This window comes from Sus scrofa, chromosome 14 (genome assembly GCF_054392235.1).
Source record: "Sus scrofa isolate SSC_HxYL_T2T_F1_AM1 chromosome 14, Sscrofa_HxYL_maternal_Yorkshire_Landrace_v2.0, whole genome shotgun sequence".
NCBI classification, from domain to species: domain Eukaryota; kingdom Metazoa; phylum Chordata; class Mammalia; order Artiodactyla; family Suidae; genus Sus; species Sus scrofa.
Window position 1 is genome coordinate 58,942,371 of NC_139396.1, and position 26,567 is coordinate 58,968,937.

General features: G+C 47.4%; 1 long non-coding RNA gene across 1 annotated transcript; it reads right to left on the reverse strand.

The window, feature by feature from the left end:
• Positions 1-17,567: 17,567 nt before the first annotated feature.
• Positions 17,568-24,847, reverse strand: LOC146396585 (uncharacterized). The gene is made up of 2 exons (XR_014826466.1): positions 23,555-24,847; positions 17,568-21,212 (listed from the first exon to the last, which is right to left on the reverse strand). It is a non-coding gene; the product is annotated as an uncharacterized LOC146396585 (long non-coding RNA).
• Positions 24,848-26,567: the final 1,720 nt, after the last annotated feature.

Consider the following 26,567-nt stretch of genomic DNA (forward strand, 5'->3'; position numbering starts at 1 on the left):
TGGTATTGTTGAGTTCAACTATGTTCTTAATGATTTTTCTGCCAGCTCAAACTATCCTTTACTAATAAAAGGGTGCTGAATTCTCCAAACCTAATAGCAGGTTTATCTATTTCTCCCTGAGGTTCTATTGGTTTTGCCTGTGCATTTTGACTCTCTGTTGTTAGGTGCATACATGTTGAGAGTTGCTATGTCTTTTTGGAGAGTTGAACCCTTTATCATTACATAATGCCCATAATGTGGTGTCATTTAACTTTTTTTCCAATTACTTATGTTTCTCATAAATACCAATGAGCTCTTGTGGTAGACATTGGGCTCCCTGCCTTTCCTCTTGCCTTTATCACTTTAGTATAAACTGACAATTTCTGTGCCCAGAGGCTGTTACAGCTACCAGAGTCCACTGGCCAAAAGTGCTGGAGAGTCTGCCCTTCCTCTTCAGGAATAGCCCTTAACCAGTGACTTACAGGAATTGCTACATTAATACTCCAGTTGTGCCATCCCTGAACGGGATGACTCTGAGGGGCTTAGTTTACAATGACTCCCAGAGTTCCTGGGTTGAGGGTTCTAGGTTTAAGCTCAAATTACCCTCAGTGGTAAGTTGCTTGATAATTCACCCTTTACTGCCTGCCTTCTCTTCCCCATCTCATTTTTTCACTCCACTACCACCATTTCAGCGAATACTTCCAAAATGCATTCTGTGCACTTGAATTCTCATCTTAGGGCTGTTTTAGGGGGAAGCCAAACTAAGACAGGGCTTAAGCAGGTTCAAATTCAACCTCTGCATAAGAATTCATCATAGAGGCCACACGATGTCCAGTTTTCCCCCTTTTAGTTGAATGCTACAGTTGATTAGGATATTGAGGTGGTGACAACTGATATCTTCATTGAAAATTTCCTCATTGGCCTTTCATCTAATAATTTCATCCAGAGATCATCACTGCCCAAATCCACATCACTTGCTTTTAGTGTTTTATGAGACAGAGAAAGCAAGAAAACTGACCATGTCATTTGAGCCCCTGGGTCAAGCCATATCTGAAACCATTATTCTTAGATTTCCACTTTCGTGAGCCCATAAATTCCTTTTTGCCTCAACCAGTTGGAATTTAATTTCTGTCACTTGCAACTGTTTGAGTTCTTGATGGATACAAAAGTCATGAGGTATGGCTAAGGGTACCAAAGGAGGAGATTCAAATGTGCTTATAAGCCAGTTTATCTACTATAAACACCAAATTGTGCACAACTGTCTTCTCTTGGTTGATGTCCTCTGTCCTGTGGTGGCTCCACCATTGCTATGGTGCTCCTGGGAATGTGGTTAATGCCAAGAATGTGGTTGATGCCAAGAGAATCCCTTTTCTCTTTCCCAAGGGCATATGGTGGGTAAGCCAAGGTAGCTAGGGTGGTCCTCTCCTCAACTCTAGACCATATCTAGACCTGGGCCCCACAAGAAATGTTGCTTGATCTCAGAGGATCCCATCTTCCTACAGCAGCACTTTCCCTTTTTTCCTATCCATCCCCGTCCTTTGCACGCAACTCTTAAATATATACTTCTCTCCTCAAACACATTTGAGGACAACGGAACAGCTCATTTCCTTTGTAAAATGAACATATCTCTGTTAGCAACCTTAAAAACACAACTCCAGGAGCTCCTGTTGTGGCTCAGCAGATTAAGAACCCAACATAGCGTCCATGAGGATGCAGGTTCAATCACTGTTCTTGCTTACTGGGTTAAGGATCTGGCATTGCCATGAGCTGTGGTGTAGGCTGCAGTAGTGACTCAGATCTGTCGTTGCTGTGGCTGTGGTGTAGGCTGGCAGCTGCAGCTCTGATTCAACCCCTAGCCTGGGAGTTTCCATGTGCCACAGGTGTGGCCATAGAAAGAAAAACAAAAAATAAAAACCAAAAAGAAAACATAACTCCAGATCAGTGACACTCAACAATATATATTTGCTCACCCAGTTTGGTGATTTCTCCCAAACCCAAAGTTAAATCAAAATTTCCGTTTATTTATTTATTATTTATTATTATTATTTTTTTAGGGTCTCCCTTTCAGCATGTGGAGGTTCCCAGGCTAGGGGTCAAATTCAAGCTCTAGCCTCTAGCCTCCACAGCCACGGCAATGCGGGATCCGAGCCACATCTGCAATCTACACCACAGCAACACTGGATCCATAACACACTGAGAAAGGACAGGGATTGAACCTGTGTCCTCATGGATGCTAGTCAGAGCCATTTCTGCTGAGCCATGATGGGAACTCCTCCATTTCTAAAGACAGATACTTTCTTATGACTTTAAAAAGAGTTTTTCCCACAGGCAGTTTTCAAAATATTTAAAAAAAAATTTTTTTTGTTAAAATATAGTTGGTTTACAATGTTGGGCAAAATTCTGCTGTACAGCAAAGTGATCCAGTCATATATATATATATGAAGAATATATATATTCTTTTTCTAACAACAGATACAGCAGGGATGTCAACGCATCCAGGTTCTGCCCATGAAAATGGATACAACAGGCTTGCACATGCCACTTTCCATAGTCAGCCCTGGTTTTTACCTCCTGTACTTCTAACTTGAATTCTAGGATCCAGTTCACCTGGGGTACCTGTCTGCATGCACAAAACCCCAGAGACCTTTTCAAATGATGACTTGTTTTTCCCTTCCCTCAGTAAGGCAATCAGAGATTAATGAGCACTGCTGCAGCCGTTGCTGCCTCTGTATGGATGCCACATCCGTGTTATTGCAACAGCTGAGGGCAGTGTACACGAAGGAAAGCCACTGTTAGCTCTGAGGAAGCAAAGCCTGGTGGGCACCTCCAAGTCTTCCTTTTCCCGTGCTCTTCTGCCAGCTAATGAGTGTGAGCTCCTGTTTATTGAGGAAAGCTAAAGAGAACAGGGGGAAGATGAGGAAACTTGGGTTTGGCTTTAAACTTCCACCTCAAACCAGTTGGGCAGGTGGTGTGATGGGCCAACTTCAAAGTGGACGTTGCCCCAGAGCTGATGAACAACTAGGTGTGGGTGAAGGGGAGGCATCTGGGGTCCTGATGTGCCGTGCTAGACCCTAGATTCCTGGAAGCTCCAGGACAGTGATGGGAATACATTGTGTACTGAGGAGATCTTTCATCTGATGATCTCTGGGCACATGCCAAGGCACCCCCCTTTCCCAAGAGGTGTCAGATTGGCGGGGGGGGTCCAGAGGACCAGAGCACTGTCTGAATAATGCTTTTGTGGTATAGTTACTGCCTATGGGACCCACGTGTCTTCTATGGGTCGGGTGTTTGGAGAAGTCATTTACACGTGTTCAATCATCGATGCCTCATCACAACTCTATGAGGGAGGCAGGGTTATTTCTCCAACTTTACAGATGAGGAAGCTGAGGCTAGGAGGGACGTGTCTTGCCAAGGCCATGCAGCTGAGAAGTAGCAGAGCCCATATTGAAACCCACGTTGACTTTACTTGACCTCACTATTCTACTGCCTTCTAGCCCAGATCAACATTCCCTGCTCTAGGGATGAAGCAGGAAGCTCTGAGTGCAAGTGACCCAAAGCTCAGACTAGTGCTAACAGTGAAGGCATTATTTCACCCAATCAGAAATCAAGGTAGGTTAGGTTTCAGGGCTGATTGATTCAGCAGTGCCATCATGGACTCAGATTCTTTCCTTCTCTTCATTCTGCCATCCTCGGTGTGTGGTCCTTGCTTTCAACTAGACCTCTTGTGTTTCCAATGAGCTGCATCTAGACCTGACGTGTCTGCAGGAGAGAAGGTGGGGTCATATTTCTCTCTATCTCTTTCTTAGAAGCAAGAAAACCTTCCCCAGAAGCTTGTTTTCCATGGTTCTTTGAGTTGACGGGGGTCAGCTGGGCAGTGGTCATTTGGGGGGCTCTTGTGGGATTGCAGTCGCATGACAGCTGGGGCTGCAGTCATTCAAACAGCTCAGAGCTCGATGCCCAAGATGGCTTCTTGTCTAGTATTCCATCTGAGATGATTGAGCAGCTGGAGGATGGCCAGGCTGCTCTCCCCACAAAGCCTTTCCATGTGGCTCACTTGGGCTCCCTCCCAGCATGGAAGTCTCAGAATAATCAGATTTCTCACATGGCAGTCAGCTCCCTACAGACAAGATCGGGCATGTTCAGGGTGGTATGGCCAAAGACAGCTCTCTACAGAACAAGAGATCTAGTTGGGAGCTTCTTATGACTGAGTCTCAGAAGTCACATAGCATCACTGTCACCATTTCTTATGGGTCAAAAATCAGTCCCAAGGCCAACCCAGATTTCAGGGAAGGAGACAATGCAAGGGCATGAACACTGGGAAGCCTGGTTTCTTGGCAGAAGTGGCGGGGGGGGGCAGTCTTTGGAAACTGCTACCATAATCCCCTTCCTCCCAGCAAACTTCTCCTTATAGATCATCAGCCAGAACTGTGTCACAGGTCCATTCCTAAACCAACCACTGGCAAGGACGATGACATCAGTAGGATTAACCATCACATTGAGGGATGTATCACAGTAAGGGGTCAACATCATTGTATGATGACAAGTCACCAGGGCAGACTGACACTTGCTTTCCCCATATTGTTGTGAATTCATTGTGGTTCATTCTTATGATGATCCCTGCCCCCCCTCCCAAGTCCAACTACCTCCTTATCCCCACTCAGGACAGACTAGAGAATCAAGAACTAAAGACTTAGCCCCGTTCTGAATTTTTTGCAATTACCTGCCATAAAATAGACTGTGGCTAGAGCAAGGTTCTCTGTTTTTCTTAAGCTCAAGCTGTCCTCTAAGTAACATGGACCAGCTTACTGCCAAAGACTATTCCAATAACTGATTTAGCTTCTGGATTTGTGATGCTTACCTGCAGCCACAGTTGCCTACATAAGAACCATACAATAGACAAGTGAGAGGAGGACAGAAGTAACCTGGGGCCACAGAATGAGAACTGGACCAAAAGTCATAAGACCTTTTATTAGCCAGCGACCTTAGACAAATCGCTGAACCTCTTTGAGTCTTGGACTCCTCATCCATAAATGATAATTCTGACAGTAAAATACAGGGCCGTTGAGAAGTTTCAATAAGATAGGATCCAGAAAAAAAATACACATTGAAATATAAGTACAGGATATCCTCGTGAGAGAAGGAAAAGACAGAGTAATATAATGGACCAAGGGTGAGGGGTAGAATCAGAAGTCTGGAATTTGAACTCTGTCCCTTCCTAGCTGTGTGTTCTTGGGGAAACACCACCTCTTTAATTCTCAATGTCCTTATCTGTAAAAGGAGGGTTGGGTGGTAATGCCCACATTTCTGTCTCACAGAACTGGGGGAAGTTCAACTGAGATAAGAGATGTGAGTGAGATTTGAAACCCATCTGACGCTCTGTTGATGGAAGTTAGTATGAAAAAGGAAGCAAAAGAGAGTAGATATATTTTTGTAAATGGCATAGGAGAGGTGTATAGAAGATGTCTTAAGCAGGGTGCACCAGAAGCAGATGCTGAGACAAGGTTTTAAGTATAAGTAGCTGGTTTGGGAGATGATTGTAGGAAAAACCGTATGTCTGTGTGGAAAGGAGGCAGGGAAGAGAGTCAGTTGGTATGAGGTACGCAGTCAAGCAAGGTACCCATGGGGGTCCTGGAGCTAATTCCACGGGGGAATTGTGGGAATTAGTATAGACCATACACCCCAGAGGAACACACCCTAAGGGCAAGGAGGGTGGGACATTAATTCCGTGGCAATCCATTTGCTCGTGAGTGAGCAAAGCAGAGAGCAGGGTTCAGCGGCTAGAGAAAGTTCTCAGGCAAAGGACATCAGGGCTGACAGTTGGAAAGCCAACCAGCAAACTGAAAATGAAAATGTGACAGATATGGACAAGTGTGAACAGCACCCCTATAAATAGATGACCACAGTTACCTCTTAGATCTAACCTACTGACAAGACAGGACAGAGAAGGTAGCCATGGTTAGTTCCAAGGTTGTCTACTGCCCAAAGGTTATTGCTTATTAATCCTTCCATCAATGCTCTGTTGATGGAAGTTAGTGTGGTAGCACTTTCCAAAGACTGCCCCCGCTTCTGCCAATAAACCTTGTTCCTATGAGGTTGAACAAGGTGATGCTGGTAGAGTGTTTGGCCCAATGCCTGGCATGGAGTGAGCCTTTGATTGCACTTAGACATTCTTCTTGCCATCACTATCACTGCAAAGGAAGGAGCTCTCACCAAGAAGGGAGAGCTTCCCCTTTCAAGAAGGGAAACTCAGAATCCCTTTTCCCTAGTCCTTCGTGACCTTTGAGGAGCCCCGATCAACATCTGAGTTTCTTCATCCTTGAAAGGGGATCCTAACTGCTTCTTTTCTCTTTCCATGTGTCCACTGGGAAGTTGTCATGAATGCTGGGCACTTGGGGTCCTTTAGCACGAAGGCTCAGAGCAGCCATAAACTAACTGCTCAAGTGCATCTTACCCCATCCTAGTACAGGGCCCCCTGGCCCTCTTCTAAAATCTTGGCTTTCAGGCATCTGGAAGTCCTTCTCATCCCACCCAAATACCCATAAACCTCTTTTTATTAGTCTTTTTCCCTGTCCCCCACCACCCCCTGTCATTTTACAATGATGACTTCAGAGATATTTAATACACTCATAAAGGAATCCATGCCATTGAGAATGAAGATGGGAAACTCATTTTCTTCCTTCCCTTCTTTTTCTTTTTCTTTTTTTTTAATCTACAAAAGAATTCTTTTTATGTGCCTTTCAGAAATATCAGAAAATATGGAAAACAAAAGAGGAAAAGTGTAAAAATATCAGCAAACCAAGGCACCCAGTGGTAACCAACTCTAAATGTTCAAATGTCTTTTGAAACATTTTCCAATGCATAGAGATTCACGGGTATCTTTGACTATTTATTTATTTATTGGCCATGGTCGCGGCACGCAGAAATTCCTGGGCCAAGAATCAAACCTGTGCCATGGTGGTGACCTGAGCCATAGCAGTGAAAATGCCAGATCCTTAACCCACTTCACCACCAGGGAACTCTTTATTTTTAATAATTTCATTATTTCCATTTATTTTTAATAGGCAAACATCCACATGGTTCCCATTTCTAAAGCTGCAAAAGCATAAAGAGTGAAGAATCTTCCTCCTACTTCTGTCCCCTATACCTCCATTCCCCAGCCTGAAGCAACCTAAGTCATCACTTCCTTGGGCATCTTTCCCCTTTTTAATACACATTGACATCATCTAGACCCACTGCTATGGATCTTAGCTTTTTCTTTAGCAACATATTTCTTTTTTTTTTTTTTTTTTGTCTTTTTGTTATTTCTTTGGGCCGCTCCCGCGGCATATGGATATTCCCAGGCTAGGGGTCTAATCAGAGCTGTAGCCACTGGCCTACGCCAGAGCCACAGCAACGCGCAGCAACATATTTCAAGAGAGAGCATCCCTTTCCCCCCTTTTAATGGCTGTACAAGATTTCATTTTGTAGGGATTAAATCAGGATTTATCTAAGCAGGTCCCTATGCTTGAGTATTTAAAATGTTTCTGACCTTGTGCTTTCTAAACAATGCCGCAGTTAGGTCTCCAAACAGAATAAAGGTTGTTTTGAAACTTAAAAAAATAAATAAATAAACAATGCTGCAACAATTACCCCTGTGAATACACGATCATGCAAATTTGCAAGTCTATCTGGAAGTGAAATTGCTGGGTCAGAGGGCACGTGCACTTGCCATCTTGATAGAACATTTGGATATTTTGAAGAAAATACAATCAAACTATGTTGTAAACTTTTTAAAAACATTGTGATGTGTCTGTATGAGAGAGAGAGAAAGAGAGACAGAGAGAGACAAAATTAATGAATAAAGTTCTACGGCATCAGGGTTGTCAGACATGTTTGGTTTTGCAGATGAAGCCCATCCTTAATCTGGGAGTGATTGCCTATTTCCACCATTGTACAATTAAGAAATCATTGCAAAACTACAGCTGTTCTCTGGCAAACAAGAAAGTCATTTTCAACCATGAGAGTCAGTGGGAAATAGAACAATGAATCAAGATGCCACTCACTTAGGCACTAAGAAGATTGAAAAGGATGAGAAAAACCCAGGTAGAATGAGCCTGTGTTTTGTTTTTGTGGGTTTTTTTTTTTATGTCAATAAAGTGTCAGAGATCCGTTTTAGTTATTTTTTTTCTCCACTAAGGATTCAGTGTTTTAACTCAGACCGTGCAAATAAATTATTTATAAATGACATTCCTCTCTTTTAAAATAAACACCCTTCCTCCAGAAATTTAGATAAATAAAATGTCATCTATTTATCAAATTGACTCTTCATGCTTAATAACCCGCGGCACAGCTAAAGGAATTGTTATCTAACAGCTAGGTCAAAAGTGCAAGAGTCCAGACTTATTAATTCTAAGCCTAGCCAGGCCATTGATTAGCTCTGAGGAGGGGAGAGTGGGAGGGAGTGGTCTATGGACGCTCCAGTTCCTGGGTCTTCTCCGCTCCAGGGCGATACCATTTTCCCTGGCCTCGGCTTGTGTGTTTAACAATGTTTGTGTAGCACTCAGATAAAAGGCGCAGGGTGAGACTTAAGTGGTTGTTAAAATTGTCAGCCCCAAAGTCATCAGAATTCCAATTGATAACCCGCACTTACAGTGAGAGGAGAATTTGTTTTCTTAGGGAGGCTGATTTTCCCTTTTTAATGACTGGGAAAACTTCCACTTGCACTTTGGGGCATTTTTGTCCCCGGAATCTTAACATTTTATATATGTATATATATTTGAAAATAATATATATATGTATATTTACATTATATATAAATTACATATATACTATATAATTTATACATTATATATAAATTATATATATGCTATTTAATTTATATATAATTTATATATATATGCACATATATATTATGGGGTTTTTTTTTCCTGTAAGAATTGAGCTTCTGGAGTCCCCATTATGTTACAGTGGGTTACAAACCCAACTAGTATCGATGAGGACATGGGTTCGATCCCTGGCCCCGCTCAGTGGGTTAAGGATCTGGTGTTGCTGTGAGCTGCAGTGTAAGTTGCAGATACGACTTGGATCTGGCATTGCTGTGGCTGCAGCCCCTAGCCCAGAAATTTCTATATGCTGCAGGGATGGCCCTAAAAAAGCAAAAATAAAAAAATAAATGAAATTTTAAAAAAAGAATTGAGCTTGTGAGCTAGTAGAAAAGCCCCATAGAGCTCCAGAACTGGAAGGTCAGGGAAGGTAGGGTTCAGGAACACAGGGTCACAGAGTGATGGTACAGTCGTGGAAACTGAGGCCCAGAGAGGGGGCCCGCCTTGCACATAAGTTGGGGTCAGCTCTGAGATCAGGACCCAAGTTCTTCACCTTTGGTACATTGCATTTTCCTTTAATGTTTCCCTGACTCTCTTATTTAATCCTTGCCAACCACTTTCAGGGGCCCATCTCCCCATTAACAGGTGGATAAACTGAGTAAGAGATGACTGCACAATAATTCAAGGCTAACACCCGTAACACCTGTTTTTCTTTTTTTCTGCACCCACAGCAAGTAAAAGTTCCTGGGCCATGTATCTAGCCCATGCCACAGCAGCGGCAATATGGGATCCTTAACCATTAAGCCACGGTTCCACCAGGGAACTCTCCAGAATGCTTAATTTTTGTTCTACATCATCTCTGCTGCTTAGAAGCCTTGGGAAAGCCTAGGCTATTTCCACATTCTTCTCAACCAAGAGCTGGTCAAAGGTTTAAAAATACCTAGGCTCGTAAGAGAATGTTAGAGAATTCTTGGCTATCACTAGAAACAGCCTGAACAACTCATCACATCCTGGAGTATTTAGGAGTTAGGACTGGGGATCATACCATCCCTCCCATCACTGCTTCTCAGCTCTGTGGTCATGAGGAGGGCATCTCCCTCGGCTTTAGCTTCCTCATCTATGGAATGGGAATAATAATGATCCAGACCCTGTAACACTGTGAAAACGAAGTTAAATTACATATATAGGGAGTTTCCATTGTGGCTCAGTGGTAATGAACCTGACTAGTATCCATGAGGGTGTGGGTTCAATCACTGGCCTTGCTCCGTGGATTAAGTATCCGGCTTTGCTATGAGCTGCAGTGTAGGTTGCAGATAAGGCTCAGTGTTGCTGTGGCTGCGGCATAGGCCAGCAACTGCAGCTTCAACTTGACCTCTAGCCTGGGACTTTCCGTGTGCCGCAGATGCGTACCTAAAAAAAAAGAAAAAAATTATCCATGTAAAGTTGAATGACATGGATGAAATTTTAAAAATCTATGCTTAGCATAGCACCAGCCTCCAGGGATGCTCTCAGTAAATGGTACCTGTTATAGCTATTGTTATTGTTGCTATTGGTGTTGTTGAAAGGTGTGTGGCTTCAGGCAAGTGTCCCATCCCTTGCAAAATAGATTTACTATCACATTGGAGGGATTGTTTGAAGATGCAATGAGATCATACATATACAACTCTCGACACAGTGTGTAACACATAATAAATGTGAAGTAAACGATACGTATAGTAGCTCCTTCTGATATTTACCTACATTAAACATAAAATGAAAGGTCGGAATAATACCTATGGTGACATGGCTTTGCATGACTTGTTTCCTTCTCTGTGCCTTAGGACCTTTCTAGAAGTGAGTGGCAGTGATGCCTACAGCAGTGCTGTCACTGTAAGTGGGCATAAGAATGACTCCGGGGGTAAATGTTGAAACTGCAGAGGCTGCAGCTCAGATGTGATGATTCATAAGTTTGGGGTGGAGCCTGGGAATCAGTATTTGTAACCCATCCATCAGGTCACAGGCCAGCAGGTGATCCTCTTTGGGCAATAAAGCAATCGAAGTAGGGCCATTGTGCATAAGACCCCCTCCAAAAAATCCATGAATTAATTGATTCATTTGTTCACACATCAAGTTATTAGTGCCCACTGTGTTCCAGGCGCTGCAGAGATGCTGGCCATGCAGAACCCGGGGAAGGCCCTGCCCTGGGAGCTTACAGGCTGCTGTTCTGGTGGCTGAACCAATGGGTTCTGTGTCCAGCTATGAAATTTTCCGCTTCTTTCTCTCAAAAGCTGGTATGCAGGTTTTCTGCAGGCCAGTGGGGAAGAACACCTACTTCTGGTAGTTTCTTTAAGGATTTTGGCAAGGGAGGGCAATAATTAACCTTCTCTAAAATGGCTCAGTGCCCCAAACCTCAGCCCCTTTGTAATGGGACCTCTGCTCCCCTTCCCCAGAGCCCCCAGGTCTCAGTGGCCCCACTGTCAGAAGGTTTCAAAGACCATTTGGAATTACTTAGCCCCAAGGTCATTGGGCCTCTCTCCAGCCCACTGAGATGCCCAACTTTGCCATTTTCCTGTTTCAACCTTGCTGGGCTTGTTCATTCATAATAGCAACCAAATGTCCCCCAGGCCTAAAAGGCCTTCCTTCTGGCTCCCCTTTATGCCAAGCCCATGTACATTAACTCCCGGCCCCTTGGAACAATCCCTTATTGCAAAGCCACCTAATTGACTTCTCCAGACTTAACCCTCTTTCCAGCCCTTGCTGCCTCGTCCTAGGCAGCTCATTACTGGAACTGGAAATCTGAACAGGGGATACACCCACCTACCATGGCCCTGCTCAGGTGAGCCGCGTGTAATCGGGCTTAGGAGCCCCCAGGATCCAGAATCCTGGCCACAAGGGCAAAGGAAACTTCCAGGAAGCTCTAAAGCAAGAGTTTCAAAAGAGAAATGAACTTGAACCATGTCTTTTTCTCTTAGTCTAAGAAAGAAATGTGCATGCAGCACTGCGAGCATTGAAAAAATATTTTATTAGGGAAAAGTTTCAGACATGCACAGAAGTGGAAAGGACAGTATAATGAAACACCATGATTTCATTGCCCAGGTTCAAACATCAACATTTGGAGGAGAGAGGAAAGCACAGACCCTACAAACTGTGTAATCTTACCTCCCAGTGTTAACAACTTGATGTATACGCACTGTCTTTTTAATGTGTTATGGACTACACACACACATAGATGCACACACTCAAAATTAAATAAAAATGTATACTACTTTCAGTCTACTTTCCTCCCTTAATATTGGGTTTTTGGTGGCTATATAGTATTCCACCTACAGCTGAACATAATTTAACCAATCTCCTATCTTGGCACATCTGAGGTCTTAATCTTTTTGTGTTATTACATAAGCCATGGCTATAAAGAGTTGTCCACATTTCTGGGAATTTCTTGAGAAAACTTTTCTAGAAGAAAACCAGTCATTGAGTGCACTTTTAAAATAAACCACGTGTTTACATCTCGACAGATACATTTTACATGCTTATATTCTCCTAGGTTAAAGAAGCAAAACCTCTTGCGCTTAGCATGGTAATTGAATGTGTGGATCAGATGAGCATTACAAGACTATTGCTATTAAGATTCTCATGCAAGATTTATCACAATGAGCCAGGTTGCAGAGCTGATACTAAAGGTCTCCATGAAAAAATAAAATAAACTGTGAACTGCCAAAGCACCTCCAGCAGAGTTGTTTCAATGTACAGTCAGTCCCCCCAGTGTTGCTGTTTCAGTTCAAATCAGTTTTCAAGAGTTCTGAATTCAGTGGTCCCAGGGACTTGGTGTGCATGTCTTCTTATCATTCTCCATCCCTGAATAAGAGAGCTCTGAGGGAAGAGGGACAGAGGGGAGGCAAAAGAGGGATGGCTATAGTGGGAAGAGAGAATGACAGATAAGAAGGAAGGAAGGAAGGAAGGGGGAGGGAAGGAGGGAAAGAGTGGGAAAGGATGGCTTGTACAGGGACAGAAAAAGAGAAAATAGGGGTGAAGGAAGGTGAAAAGTAGAAGAGACCAAGAGAAGAGGTGGCATAGCAGGATGATTATTTTTGATAGGGAGCAAGAAGTCATGAAAGGTAGGACAAGCAGCCACCATGGGACAGGTAGCCACCATGGGACAGGTAGCCACCGTGGAACAGGTAGCCACCATGGGACAGGTAGCCACCGTGGAACAGGTAGCCACCATGAGAGGCAGCCAAAACCACTGCCAAGGTCACTATTATTCTAAACAGGGCACAGGATAGTGTGGCTCTAGGAACTCTTCCCCAAGGTGCTACCCTCTGCCTCATGTTCTGGCAGCTCCATCTTCTCTGAACAGACTCCATAGGTGCTGGCCCTTCCTGCTGGTCCCTGGGGGGCCCAGCTAGAAACCTTCACTTGGAGCTTTGTGGGTTTGTCCAGAGGATGCTCTGTACTTATAAACACAAAATACCATTTGGGAGAACAACCCTGCAGGAAGGATCTGAGCCAAAAATGCATACAAGGGAAGTTTAGAAAAAGTACGCAGTGACTGGGTGAGGGGTGGAGGTGAGGAATGGGATCAACAGGATGGTTCCTTAAACTAGGCTGCACCCTGGCAGGGAGGACCACATGGGGAGCCAGGACCAAAAATAGACAAGCCTCATGCCCCCGGTTCCTGTTTGTCTGGCGGGTCCGATGTTGCTCAGCCCTCTGCCCTGCAAGCCTGCCCCTCCACAGGGAAAGGACGGAGAGTGATGATGCTGCTGCGCCGTCTCTGGGAGACCATTTAAGGCTTTGAAAACCTCCTGCTCAGAAAAGCAAGTCTAGTGACACCCCGGTGCCAAGGGCGGATGAGCATGTTTTGTTCTGGTCTAGCGCTATCTCTGATTGGAATGTAAGAGCTTGTCTGAGCTTCCCCATCCTCTCCCCCCCCCCACCCCGCCCTCCCTCCACTTCGGTCCTAAGCAGCTAAAATGACCCTGAGCAAAACTTGACCCTGCCCCAGTCGCCGGGACATCAGCTCCATCGATGCCCATTTTTTTTGTTCAGGAGGCAAAAAAATCTCCTTTTGGGGTCCAGGGGTTAGCGACTGAAAGCCCCTACTTAGAAAATGCAGCCTAGGGGGGAGCAAATAATAAAAATGCAAAGTTCACCGCACTTTATAGGGTGAGCTCCATTTGCAATTTAAAAGGTGGTAGAATACAAAAAGATATGCAAAAGAGGAACTTGGTTGTCAGTGTTTGGGGGGAGTGGAGGAGGGGACACCTGAGGCTTAGTAGCTAGGCTCACTCCACAGCAGACTCTTCTCCTGCTGGACTTTTTTTTTTTTGATGCGCAAAAAAAAATATTTTTTAATTTTTTTATTAAAGTATAGTGGATTTACCATGTCCTGTCAATTTCTGCTGTACAGTGAAGTGACCCACTGTTGGACTTTTTAAAAATTGCATTTATGAGCCTTTCAAAAAAATCTGTTATTATCATTTGAAATCTTGCGGACCTGGCTCAAATCCTGTTTTACTGCTTGTGGGGATGTGACTTCACTAATCCTCAGCTGTAAAACGGGGCCATTGGACTGTCTGTTTTGTAAGGTTGTCGCAAAGAAGAGATGAGTTAGAGTGTGCAAAGCTCTTAGCACCAACCTGGCACGTGTGGTCCATAAATTGGGCCCTCACCCTCGTCATCATCATCACCATCATCATCATCCTGAGTGTTCGTGTCTGTGGCTGTTATTCTGCCTACAAAGAACCTGGCTGATTGTTTGTTTGTTTCCTGAAAGCCAGGAAACCCCTATAATATCACCCTACCCACTATTCTTTGAAGTAGGGCTGCCGGCTCCACCAACGGGTGGAGAGGGAGCCATGTGTTATGGTCCTGAAGCAAATACATCTTCCTCCGCGGATCATTAGGCTCACGTTTGTCACATTTATTTTAAGGAAACTGGTAGGGAGAGGGTGGGTGAGGTTAATTGCTCGATGGATGCTGGGCGGCCCTGTTCTCCAGATGGGGGGAGGTTCAACAGAGCCTGGAGTGACCCCAGAGGCATGGCTGAGGCCCCAGCGCCCAGGCCTGACCTAACAGAAACAAGACTGTCAGCCTGGACTGGGATTGCTGGGGGCTAAGCTTTCAAACACACACACACACACACACACACACACACACACACACACACACACATACACACACACACCGTATTCCAGGAGATGCTCGGCTAACAGGGAAACAGGAATAGTTTTGTTGTGATTCTTACCAAAGCTTGGGAAAGCACCAGACTTCATCCTACCCAGAGCGAGGCAGGCTGGCCTCCTCTGAACCCTACTCTCAGGGAGAGTCATGGGTCATTCTCTCTGGAATTCTCCAGCCTGAATCCTTTCATGGGGCGGGGAAGAAATGGTATGGGCCCTTTTGGGATCTGACTGCCAGTCCTTTAGGTGGCTAACAGGTCCCCAGGAGAAGCTAATGAAGGATCCAATCCCTCCATCCATTGTCAAGGGTCAGACTTCACCAAACTTTTATCACAGGGCCTTTTGGGTGACCCACAGAGAGCTCCCTCAGGGCTGATCTTCCTACAGCTGAGTGACTCTGGGACATCCCTTTGACCTCTTCAAGCCTCTAGTTAGTCATCTGTAAAATGGGGAAGAGAAGAGTTCTCACCTTGTAGACTTTATTGAAGGATTAAAACATATAAGTACTCAATAAATAGGAGCTTCTTGTAACATCACCATCGCATCATCATCATCCTCATCGTCAAGCCTGCCTGAGACTGAATGAAGATCAGCTTTCTCCTGAGCATCCTCTCTTAGCTTCTAAGCGCTTAAGCTTAAGCTCCATTTTACAATGAGAAAACAAATTGATCCATTAAACTGTATGCATCAGCCCTCCCAGAAAATAATCAGCAACACCCAACAGTCCTGGATAAATTGGTTGGAAATTAACTCCTGGTGGATGGGAGAAGGAGGCAACATATCTATTCCATGTTGATTTTCTGACCACCAAAAATATCCCTTTTTACGGACCTGCTGGAGCTCTATAGATTAACAACCTTGGCCCAGCTCTCAGGCACTCATCGCCCCCACCCCGGCAAAGCTCCCCAGCCCCCCAGAAGGTGTGACTTCAGACCTAATGGTAAGGATGGGGGGGCGGCGGAATGCGGGCCTGTGTGTGAGGTGATTGTAACCAGAAACACCTCGGCAGGCATCTCGCTGCTGTCCTGAGCGGTCGCTGGCAGGCAGCCGGGCCCAGAGCCGGGAGCCGGCCCGGGGTGCCCTGGCTCGCAACTGATCGCCCCTCCTGGGCCGGGGCAGGCCGATAGCTTATCGGGCCCACTCCGGGGGCGCCCCCTGCTACAACCGGAAACGCGGAGGAAGGCCAGGGGATGCTTCAAGGAGCGATTCGTGGCACGGTGTGTGCGCGCCAGCTTTTAGGCTCTGAGTGCGGGCCTTCGTCCAGCCACCAGTGACCAGGTAAGACATCAGGTGGGTGGGGAGCGATGGAGGCACTCGGGGAAGTGTTCGCCACGGGCCAGTAAAATGCTGGTATTTTATAGGCACCGGAGAGGTGGGAGGGGGTGTGGACATGAGGAGCAAAAGTAGGGATGCCAGGGGTTGGTGCAAACTCCAGGCACCTGGGCCTCAGGGTGGGGATGCCGTGAATGCAGGGAGAGAAGGGACAGTGCTGGGACTGGGACACTGCACCCCAGCTGTCCTTTGCTAGGTGTCCCTGACCTCCGATGTGATTTCCCACAGCTGCCTGGAGACTCCTGGGCTCAGGTGAAGACCAAGTGTGCGCTCTGTTGCATTGCGTGGGAAAATGCATATTGGGGTACCTGTGTGGGAGGACTTGAAGTGCAGGCTGATCACCAGGCACCAGAAAATAGCAAGGATTTGGAGTCTGAAGCGCTGAGTTTGAGTCCAGGCTCTCCAGTTTCACTGTGCACTCTTAGGCTGATTGCTTAACCTCTCTGGGTCCAGGCTCCTCATCTTGGAGAAAGATATTCTTAACAGCAGCTACGCGAGTTGTTTAAGCTCAGTAAGATGATGATTTAGAAGGTTGTTATACAATAGAAAATGCCTTGTTTAAGGTAGTCTAATATTATTCGAAATATTCTAGGGATTGTCCAGAGGCTCTGGGATGTGTACGCCCCTGGAAGCATGCAGGGTGGGATCAAACAGGTTGAACCATAGTCTCCTCTGAGCAGGTGTCCCCAGACACGGGGAAAGATGTTTGGGAGGAATGGCGGCAGAAGACAGTGATCCGCAGGCAAAGGTTGCAGACTTCAACCAACTGTATCTCTAGGCCTTTAACTCCAGCACCCCAAACCAGCCGTTAGGGACCGGGCCCCTGAGGGATCGCGCCTAGAGCCTGGCCCCCAGCGCGTAGTCTCCAGGGCGCGGCCCAAGCTTACTGCGCGCCCTAGCACCGGTCCAGCCGCGTGCTCCCGGAGCGCGTCGAGTTCACTCGGGACAGCCGGGGACCCGCGGGCAGACGCGCAGACAGACAGACGCCGCGGTGCCGGGCGGTCTCCGGCTGCGCCCGGGTCTGCGAATCAAAGGAGGGGCGGGCGTACTCCTCTCACCCTCTCACCCTGTTCCGCTTGCCTTGTAGCCCTGAGAGCCGCCCGAAGGAATCGGCTCACGTGGCCCCCGAACCCTGGGGCCCCTTCCTAAGGCACTGGTCAGGGTTTACGCTCCGTCTCTTCGCTTTAAGCAGGGGACTTTTCACCTGTCCGGGGATCCCGGAAAATTGTGCAATATCGCCTATTTAAGCGTGTTTTTTTTTTTTTTTTCTTTCTCGGTGAGGAGAAAGTCCATCTTTTTATTTGCTTCTCAGTGGAATCCACATACCGCCAGAGATTAAGAAATCACCCTTCTCCACTAGGAACTCTGGATCTTATCCTGGATGCAAAGTGGGAACAGTCTAGATTTTGTGTTCAAAGTCAGTTGGTTGTGAAAGAGAACACAGAGGTTCACGCTTGCGAGCGCACGCAGGCACACACACACACACACACACACACACTCTCTCTCTCTCCCTCAAAAATGTCTCTTCCAAAAGTTTAAAGGGAGACTGAGGCTCACAGAAGATTTGCTACTGCTCAGGATCCGACAGCCACTTAGAGGCTGGAAACAAAGCTCAGTCCCTTTGGATCTTAATCTAAAGCTTTAAGATTCCTAAGAGTGTCATGAGTCCACTATGTGGGCAAAATCTGCCCTCAAATGCCCTAGTTTAAGGAAGTGGCTTCTGGCCACTGTTACTCTTTAGTGGTACAAGCTAAACTGGTTTGAAGGACAAAACCTTGCATAGAGTGTGTGGCTGCCAGCTGTATGGGACGGTGAAAGACCTAGCTTAGCTTTCTTTAATTAGTGGGTTTTTTTAATCTTTTGGATGACAAGGCATCCATGGAGACGTTAATGAAAATTGAATTTTCTCCAGAAAAATACCCCAGTGTATACAGTTTTGCAAATAATATCCAGTGCTGTGCCGCTCTTGGACGGTCATCCACATAGTTATGCTATGCACCCTCATTGCAACTGATCACAGCCGGGGGCGGGGAGAGACCGGTTTGGGGGACCCTTTCTTTCTGAAGAGGCTTTTCCTCCGGAGCATGTGGGATACTCATTCACACACGTGTACACGGAACACAACCATCAGGAGACCTGCATGGGTGCACTGCACAACTACTGGCGTGGTTCCGAAGACCCATGGCTACTCATCCACAGCCAAGCTGTGGGTCTCCAGGAAAAAAATTCAAGTCGCTACCCCACTCCCAGCTGAAGTGGTCTTTAACACCCAGGCCCCTTTAGCCTCATTGTTTATCCATCTGAACGACTCCCCTTCCCTGGCCCACTCCCACCCCCACCCCCACCTTTCTGAGGTCGACTATAAAAATAAACTATTTTTCCTTGTTAATAAATCTCCTCCCGGCGCCCTCTTTTAAAGAACTCAAAAAAAAAATTTTTTTTTTCACTGCGCCCAGCGCGAGCAAGCAGAGAGATTAATCTCGAAGCAGGATTTATGTGGCGCGGGCATCCTCAAACAATTGGAGTCATAAAGCGAAATGAGATTCGGAGGCGGGTGGGGGAGGGGGAGGGCCTCAGGAACCACAAACACGTTTGTGTAGCTAAACAATGTGGAAACTCTTAAAGACCCTTTTCTGCAGACATCTTGCAGCAACGGCGCTTCCCTGTCAGCCCGCGGGAAAGGGAGAGAGATATATTAACTGAAGACACAATCTAAAATTACTTATGGGTTTTAAACATGCGGGCAATGGGGGCGGGGGTGCTGATAAACTGTTGTCCATATTTCCTTCTCTCGGTGTATTATTTCCAAGATATTTCACCCCCTTCACAATGTCCCCTCCCTCTCCGCCCTTTCTTTTCTCTCTCCATTCATTACGTTGACTAGTGTGCAGTGGCCAGAGCCCGCCGGGCTGGAGATCAGCAGGCAGGCTCTGGGTTTGCGCCCACGCGCGGGGCGCACTTGTGCCATTGCTTAAAGACGCGGGTTAGATGCAGTGCGCGAAGAAACAGGGGCTTAGACCGGTCCCCTAGGCCTCTGGGATGACCTTTCTCAGGACCCTTTCTGCTGTAACCTGCGAACGTTCTAGATTCTTAGAGGCTTTGGAAATTTCAAGCCGCATCTTTACTCGAGGCCTTGGGCAAAGTCACAGACAAACCTTTTTCTTCTCACCCGAAGTGTATTGGCACGGGAACACAAATGCCCAAGCAGTGTTGGGTCGGTCCCCGGACCGATTTGTAAATTCAGAACTGATTATAGCCTCCGTCAACTTTTGCAGGGTTAGGCTGGCTAGCCTGCTTAGCTTCTGACTTTCAGCTGGGGACAAGCGGACCCTCCGCGCAGTTGGGGGGATTTGTGTAGAACTGTAGAAAGTCTGGAGAAATGGGTGACCGCGGGCTCAGCGCGCCTCGTACCCTAAAGCCATGCGGACTTCCAGAGAAAGGACTCACGCAGTCTTCAAAGACCTGCCTGAACCAGGCAGCCTGCATCAATTAGCCTGTTTGAGCTCCGGTTTGCTTGTCTGTAAAATGGGAACACAGTGGTGCCTACCTCTAATAAATGAATATAAAGCTTGATGAAAAGCGTAGGTGGTCAATGAGTGTCAGATGTTTTTTGTGGTTTTCACTAGTTATGACTGAGTTGTGAGAACCTGGCAGGGGCCGTAAGAATGCCCTGTTCCTCTGCAGGAAGGACGTCAGAGCGAGACATTCAATCTCACGGGGGGAATTAAGATAAATTAAAATTGAAAGCCTGATTTCTGGATTCATTCATTGATTCAATAAATATTCCATTAGTGTCCATCTCCCGTTCTGGGCCCTGGGGAATCCAGCTGTGACCAGGACCTTCCCCGGGTCCTGTCCCACAGCCCACTGATCATGAGGCGAGATGGAGGTTGAAATCAACAGTGTCTAATTCAGTGCCAAACTCTCGCCTGCGTGTTTCCTTACAATCTTTCTGGTCACAACTGGGGCGCTGTAGACAGAGCCTTGCCCCCAGGGGAGCGCACAAAAGTGGAGGGCAAACACACCACACAACAAAAAAAGATAAAAAGAAAACCCCACAAAGACCACAGACGTTCTCCTCCACCGAAGACGCCACTGGGGCCGAGACTCAGCGCCAGCCTGTGACCCAGAGCACAGCATCGCCCAGGCGGCCCGCTGCTGCTGTCGCCCTCGCGGGGGGCTGGGGGGGGCAGGCGTCCAGCAAAACATTTCAAAACGTGTCTGGGCCCAATTCCGGAGTGTGAGGCAATCCCTCCGGCCCATGCTGCAGGAGGACCCTTTATTTAGGCGCGTTTCAGCCGGGCTGCTCTCATCAGCGCCACTTATGTCATCTTTTGTGGGTGCAGGCGGGCAAATTTGCTCCATGTGCGCCCACCCCAGCGACCTTGTTCTCTGAGTGGCCCCCACTTCGGCCCTGCGGAGCCAGGGATTTGCTCCAGGAGGGGCTTGGCCTGAGAAAAAGTGGCCACCACAATGATGTTCTCAGCGCCTCTTGAGTGTGGCCCAGGCGGAAATTCCAGCCCAAACCGCGCATTTTGAATTAAAACAAATCGAAAAACAACTAAACTTTTTACCAGGGTTGGAAATTGCCGCATAGTTAACAATTCCCCAGTGTGTGTCTTCTGAATTATCCAGGCGAGATTGCTGGGTATCCAGACATTGTCCTGAATTTTCTGGATTTACCAGGTGGTCAAAATCTACTCTTATGGGGACCACCATTCAGATTGTATTAGCAAAAGTGAAAGATTCCGTACTCCAGCTATGACTCTGAGGGATACAAAGTCTGCTGAATTTTCGTGATACTTCGAGAGTGTCTTCCTTTCCCAAATTTCCCCATGCCCTTGAGGGTGGTAAGGAGGGAGAGAAAAATGGATGTGGTGTGCAGGGCTCAAGGTGACATCTTCTCAGAGCGTTGTGGGTTTCAAGGTGCTTTCATGGCCTAGGGAAGAGCCTCAGAGTCAGCACCAGGTTTTCTAAATGGAGGTACCTCCCCCCCACCACCACACACACCACACACAACTCCCCAACATGCACACAGAAATTGCAAATTAAAGCCCTCCCTCTGGTCAACCAGACATTAGTTCTCTAAACTTTCCCCAAACATCCAGATAATTAAGTGTATATGGGAGAGAGCAAGCCAACACCAAAATTTCAAGACAATTTTGTAATTTCCTTTCATATCCATTCTCTCAAGGAAGGTGTGGAGGCAAGGTTTTATCTTGAAAGGCAAAAAAAAAAAAAAAAAAAAAAAAAAAAAAAGGGCAACACGAAACAAAAAACCTAGTTGTGTTTGTTTGTTTTAAACAACTCCCTCTCTGCCCTTAGCTGTCTGGCCCCTCAAATCTAGTGGAGAGAGTCGGGTCAGGGTTTGGGACAATTTCGTCGACTTTTTCGGCTTCAGAAGCGACTGTCAGATCCCACCCGGAGCGGATATGGTTTTGCAGCCGAGGCGCCAATTTCTGATTCTTCCGTTTCCTGGAGGGCCCCCGCAGGGGAGAGGGTTTCTTTGGCAACTTGTACCTCTAACGCAGCCTGAGGATAGAGGCCGGTTCTGGACTAGCAAAGCACATGGTTTCCCCAACAATTTGGATCTTTGGAAAGGAAAGTGTGCCGCGGACTGGGGGTGGGGTGGAATCATCCTGGTGATCTGTGTGCATCCCAGGGGTAAAGCTCTTTACTTAGAAGCAGGAAAATCTGAAAGCCAAGATGTGGAAGTCCCTTCCCCTGGGGCTCCTGGAGGACTGGGTTTGGTTATTGTCCTCCAGTTGTGGGGCGGCATTTTTGAGGGCACAGGGGTCCCTTGACTTTTACAGCTGGAGATGGGTGATTAAACTGTGTCTGTGGTTGTATTTGGCTGCCCAGCACACAAAGAGGAGGGAATGTTAGGGTAGGTGAAGATGAAGCCCAAAGAAGCCTGTGGAGATGCAACCAAGACACAGGGTGAGGATCACATCACAATGGTTCCCAAAGACTTCAAAATCTGGGTTCATGGATCTCCCCACTCTTGGAGAGGAGATGCAGAGTTTTCACTGCATCTCAAGGTTGTTCCTAACTCCCAAACATTAAGGATACTCTCCTAGAACCTGTTTCCCACCAGTGTCCCCCCATCTACCTACAGACTCTGATTAAACTGAAACACAGCTTGGGGTAGGCTTGGGAATGCAGCTATCAAAATCGAGGCTTTCTGAAGTCTGATGAGTCAGAACGTACCACTTTCCTTACTGACTGAGTGACTTTAGGCAAGCTGTTTAACCTCTCTGAACCTCCTTTCATCCATGAACAGACTCTACCTTCACACAGGAGGAGCAAGCCAAAGAAGTGGGCAGGAGGAGGGAATGGCCAGACCAAGGGCAAGTCTGACTGCCTAGTTCTCAGCCATAGGGTTGCAGAGCGCAAGCTGGCAGCACTCATCTTAGCCAGATGGTGCCAACATAATAAAATAAATATATATTCAAGGACTATTCCAGAAACAGCAGTGTGTGGTGTGGGCTGTCTTCCTACCTCAGCTGTGTGGGTGGATGTCTGTTTCTCACTGCCAGGCCCTAAGCTGTAGGTTCCAACCCAAGCCCTGCCCCTTTCTAGCTGGATAACTTTGGGGAAGTGCCTTCCCCTCTCTGTGTCCCAAGTTCGTGGTAGAAGTGAGTCCTGTCTCGGGGTGGTTGTGTGGATCAAATAAGTAGGTGCCTGGCACCTGGCAGTGAGATTGAGAGATACAATATCACAGCACGTCGTAACAAACACATAAGCACAGCCTAACACAATATACACATCCTAATGGAAGGTAAACGCGGTATAATATCCGATATTACGATGTGTTATATTGTATTATAATCCTGGGCACACGTGTGCGCGCTGGGAGGGACGGACTGCCTTAGCCAGGACGTGTTTCGCCATTGCAGTGCCCGTGGGGGACACTTGGGTTTGCTCTCACACCTTTCCTCCAGCGGTTGCCACCTGGGGTTTCGTAGTGGAGCTGGAGCGCAGGGCAAAATGCAGGACTTTCGCTTTCTCCGAGTGGCGCCTCTCTAAGCTGGTAGCACCCGCCGCGCCGGGGAAGATTTGGGGAGTCTCCCGGACACCGGGAAACCTTGGCTGGGTCTGGCCGCTCTGTGGCGGCATCCAGTAGCCCAAGGGCATCAAGGAGACCCTGTGTCGGGGGAAACTCCTGCCTGAGCGAACTAGGCAAACACCCTAGGCAAAAATCCACAGCTGCCCGGATCGCGCCGACCTCGGGGAGCAGGGAACTTGGGGAAGGCCAAGAGAGGACCCGAAAACACCTACCCGGATCTTTCCACCCTCTGCTTTTCCATCCACGCTGGGAGCAGGCAGAGCCCGCTAGGAGATGGCACAGTCGGAAGCAAGGCTGTTTTTCTTTAATGGGCCGCTTCTCGGGATTTAGCGGGTCCCGCAGATGTGTATTCTGATCAACCTTTGCGAAACGATTTCTGGGAGCCCTTTCTTTGGCTCTGTAGAGGCATCACGCACCCACACAACTGTTTGCAGCGGTAGAATCACTGGCGGGAACATCAAATCGCTTGCACACGGAACAATTTGCCCAAAGAATTACATGTCCATTGAGATATTTGCGCACCCCCAGATCCCAGGTCCTCTGCAAGAGAGCACGGGTTTGTTTGCACATCGATGGTCTTATTGCATTTTTTCCACTTTCTGGCATGGATATTTATATTCAGTCTGTAGATAGAATGGTCTTTGCGCACGCACAATTATTTGCACGCGCGTTAGCGCGAATGCACTTCATTATATACACACAAATTAGGGCACACCAGCGGCCGCCGCGCTTCCGCGCCGTCCTTGGCGCGCGCACACACTCGGAGACCTCAGGGTGTTAAGAAACGAGCGAGGTCGGGGTCTCTTATCTTCTCGGGAAAGGCCCGGAGTTTAGAGAGAAAAACTCTCTCCGGTTTGTGTTGGTTCTTTGTTGTCGTTGTCGTTTTGTTTTTTTTTTTTCTTCCCCCGACAGAGGTCGGAAGCCAGTTTCCCCGCTAGGAAAGACGGCGGGGACAAAGGCCAGGCAGCGGGTCAGCAGTTTTGAATAGAGGTCCAGAAACGGTTCTGGGGTTACCGGCAGGTCTGGGAGCCCGGAGCCCTCCGAGAAGCCTCCCCTGGTCCCAGAGCCAGGTGGGGCCGGGAGGGACCCACGGCCTGCGCTCAGAGGCTTGAGGAGCTGTGTTTATTTTCTAGTTATTCTTGGCCGCCTTCCACGGGATTATTTGTAGCAGCGCAGGGAACTTGAGGGAGAGAGGGGGCCCTGGGGGAGTGTGGGGGTCCCTTTGCCAGACCCTACGAGTTTTATGACATCGGAGTTCGGAGGGCGAAATTACAGGCGGCATCAAAATGTGTAAATTATAGGTTTGTGTTGTAAAGAGGCCTAAGCACGGTCGCCGGAGAAAGGCGGGATGTGGGTTCCAGGCTGACTCCAAGCCCCGCGCGCAGCGCGCCAGTGCGCCCTGGGCGTTTTCAGACTCCATCCCCAGGCGCGGTAGTCTGGGTGTCGGGCCGCTGGACCAGACTGTCCCAAACCGGGTGGCCTCACCAGCCGGAGAGAAAGAGACCAAGCCGATCTCCGGCGCCCGAGGCCCCGTGGTCTCGCAGCCAGGACCGCGGGAGTTGGGGCCCTGCCTCCTCCTCCCCCCAATCCTGCCCGAGAGGCCTTTTAGCTCAGGCTTGCTAATTAGGTTTAATCGAAAATGCTCTTAAAAGCCTAGCCGTGGGCAAAATCTCATTTAAGAAGTTAAGGTCTGTGCTGCTACAAAAGTGGAGGGCGTTGGAGAGGAATTTCGGCAACATTTCAGTTTCGAGCTGTCCTGACTTCATTTCTCATCTCTTTTCCTGAATAGTTTCTGCTTTCTTTTCTCCACGTCTTATCTTTTCCCCCTTCTTCCTCATTTTTTCTTACCTTGGCTTCCTTTCCCTTCTCTCCTCCTCCCCATCCCTCGCTGTCTCCCTGCCGCCATCTGTCTTTTCTTTCTATTCTTTTTGTCCTCACTTTTGAGCTATTTCAAAAACCCCCTTCTTCGTGATATCCTTTTCCTATTTACCCTATTTTGACTATTTTGAATTTCTGTTTTTCTCACTCCCTCCTTTTTAAATAGGACCCCTCCCTTCCTTCCCTTTTCCTCTCTACTTGGGTTCTCCACTTCTTGGCTTAGACTGTGTGCAGCCGTAAACATTTCTTGATTATGGAGAAGCCAATTAAAGCAGGTCACACTGGCCTGGAGAAAAGCAGAAAGGGAGAGAGACTACTCAAACAACAGCCTCCAGAAGCCCTGCCTTTGGGTAGCACCAGCCTCTCCCGGGCCAGGTGTTTTGGGCAGAGGGGGTCTGGAAGATTAATAAGAACTCAAATGTTCCACAGGTAACGGGACTGTCCACTTGAGGTAGAATACCCACTTATCAGCAGGCAGTCCACCCCATGTGTTATCGACCACGAGTGCATACCAAGGACTGTGCCTGGCTGCTGCCCATTCAATTCCCATCTTTGTTCTGGAAACTCAGGAGCAAATCTTGCCAAGAGTTACCAAGAATTTCAAGAAGACAAACAAACACACCCACTGATAAAGTCCTTCTGCGACCACCTAGCTTCCTTCCTGGAGGCCAGGGTTCGTTCTTTCTTGTTTTTTTTTTTTTTCTTCCCTCTGAGCCCAGGTCTCCCTCTTCTCAACAGCTGTTCATCCATTGTTCTATTTATTAGGTAAATATAAACCCCATAAATATGCCAGCATGAAAACCTTCATGTTCCATAACATGCTGTTCAGAGCCGCCAACATTCATCTTCCAACCATTTCGCTCTGGTTTGACAAAGAGTGTAGGAACTCTACACTCTGGCCCCTTTCCCTAAGTGATGAGAATATTAACATCTGACCATTGTGCCCCCATAGGTAGCCTCTACCCCATCTACTTTTCCTAAGCTTCCTTATTAAGAAGAGGTCATTTCCTCCCAGGCCTTAAACTCAGACCAGACAGGGGGAGAATGGTGACATTTCTGAGCCAGTGGCAGCACCATGGTGATCCTAGCCTGGTGCAGGGAGAGGCTCCCCGGGGACCTGAGCTGGGGACTTGTGCTCCTAGGGATTGGGGAGACATAGGCGCTTCTATGTGGCGATCAAGGAGGTGACCTCAGGGAAAGAAACACTGTTCTCTGAGTAATGAACAGTAGCAGCATCACTGTTCATTTTCCAGAGCGCATGCTCTTTAAGTCTGGCTTCCCGGAAAGACCCAAGCGGCTGGCTGATGAGCTCTATTTTTTTAAGCCATTGATTGCCTAGCATTCTTG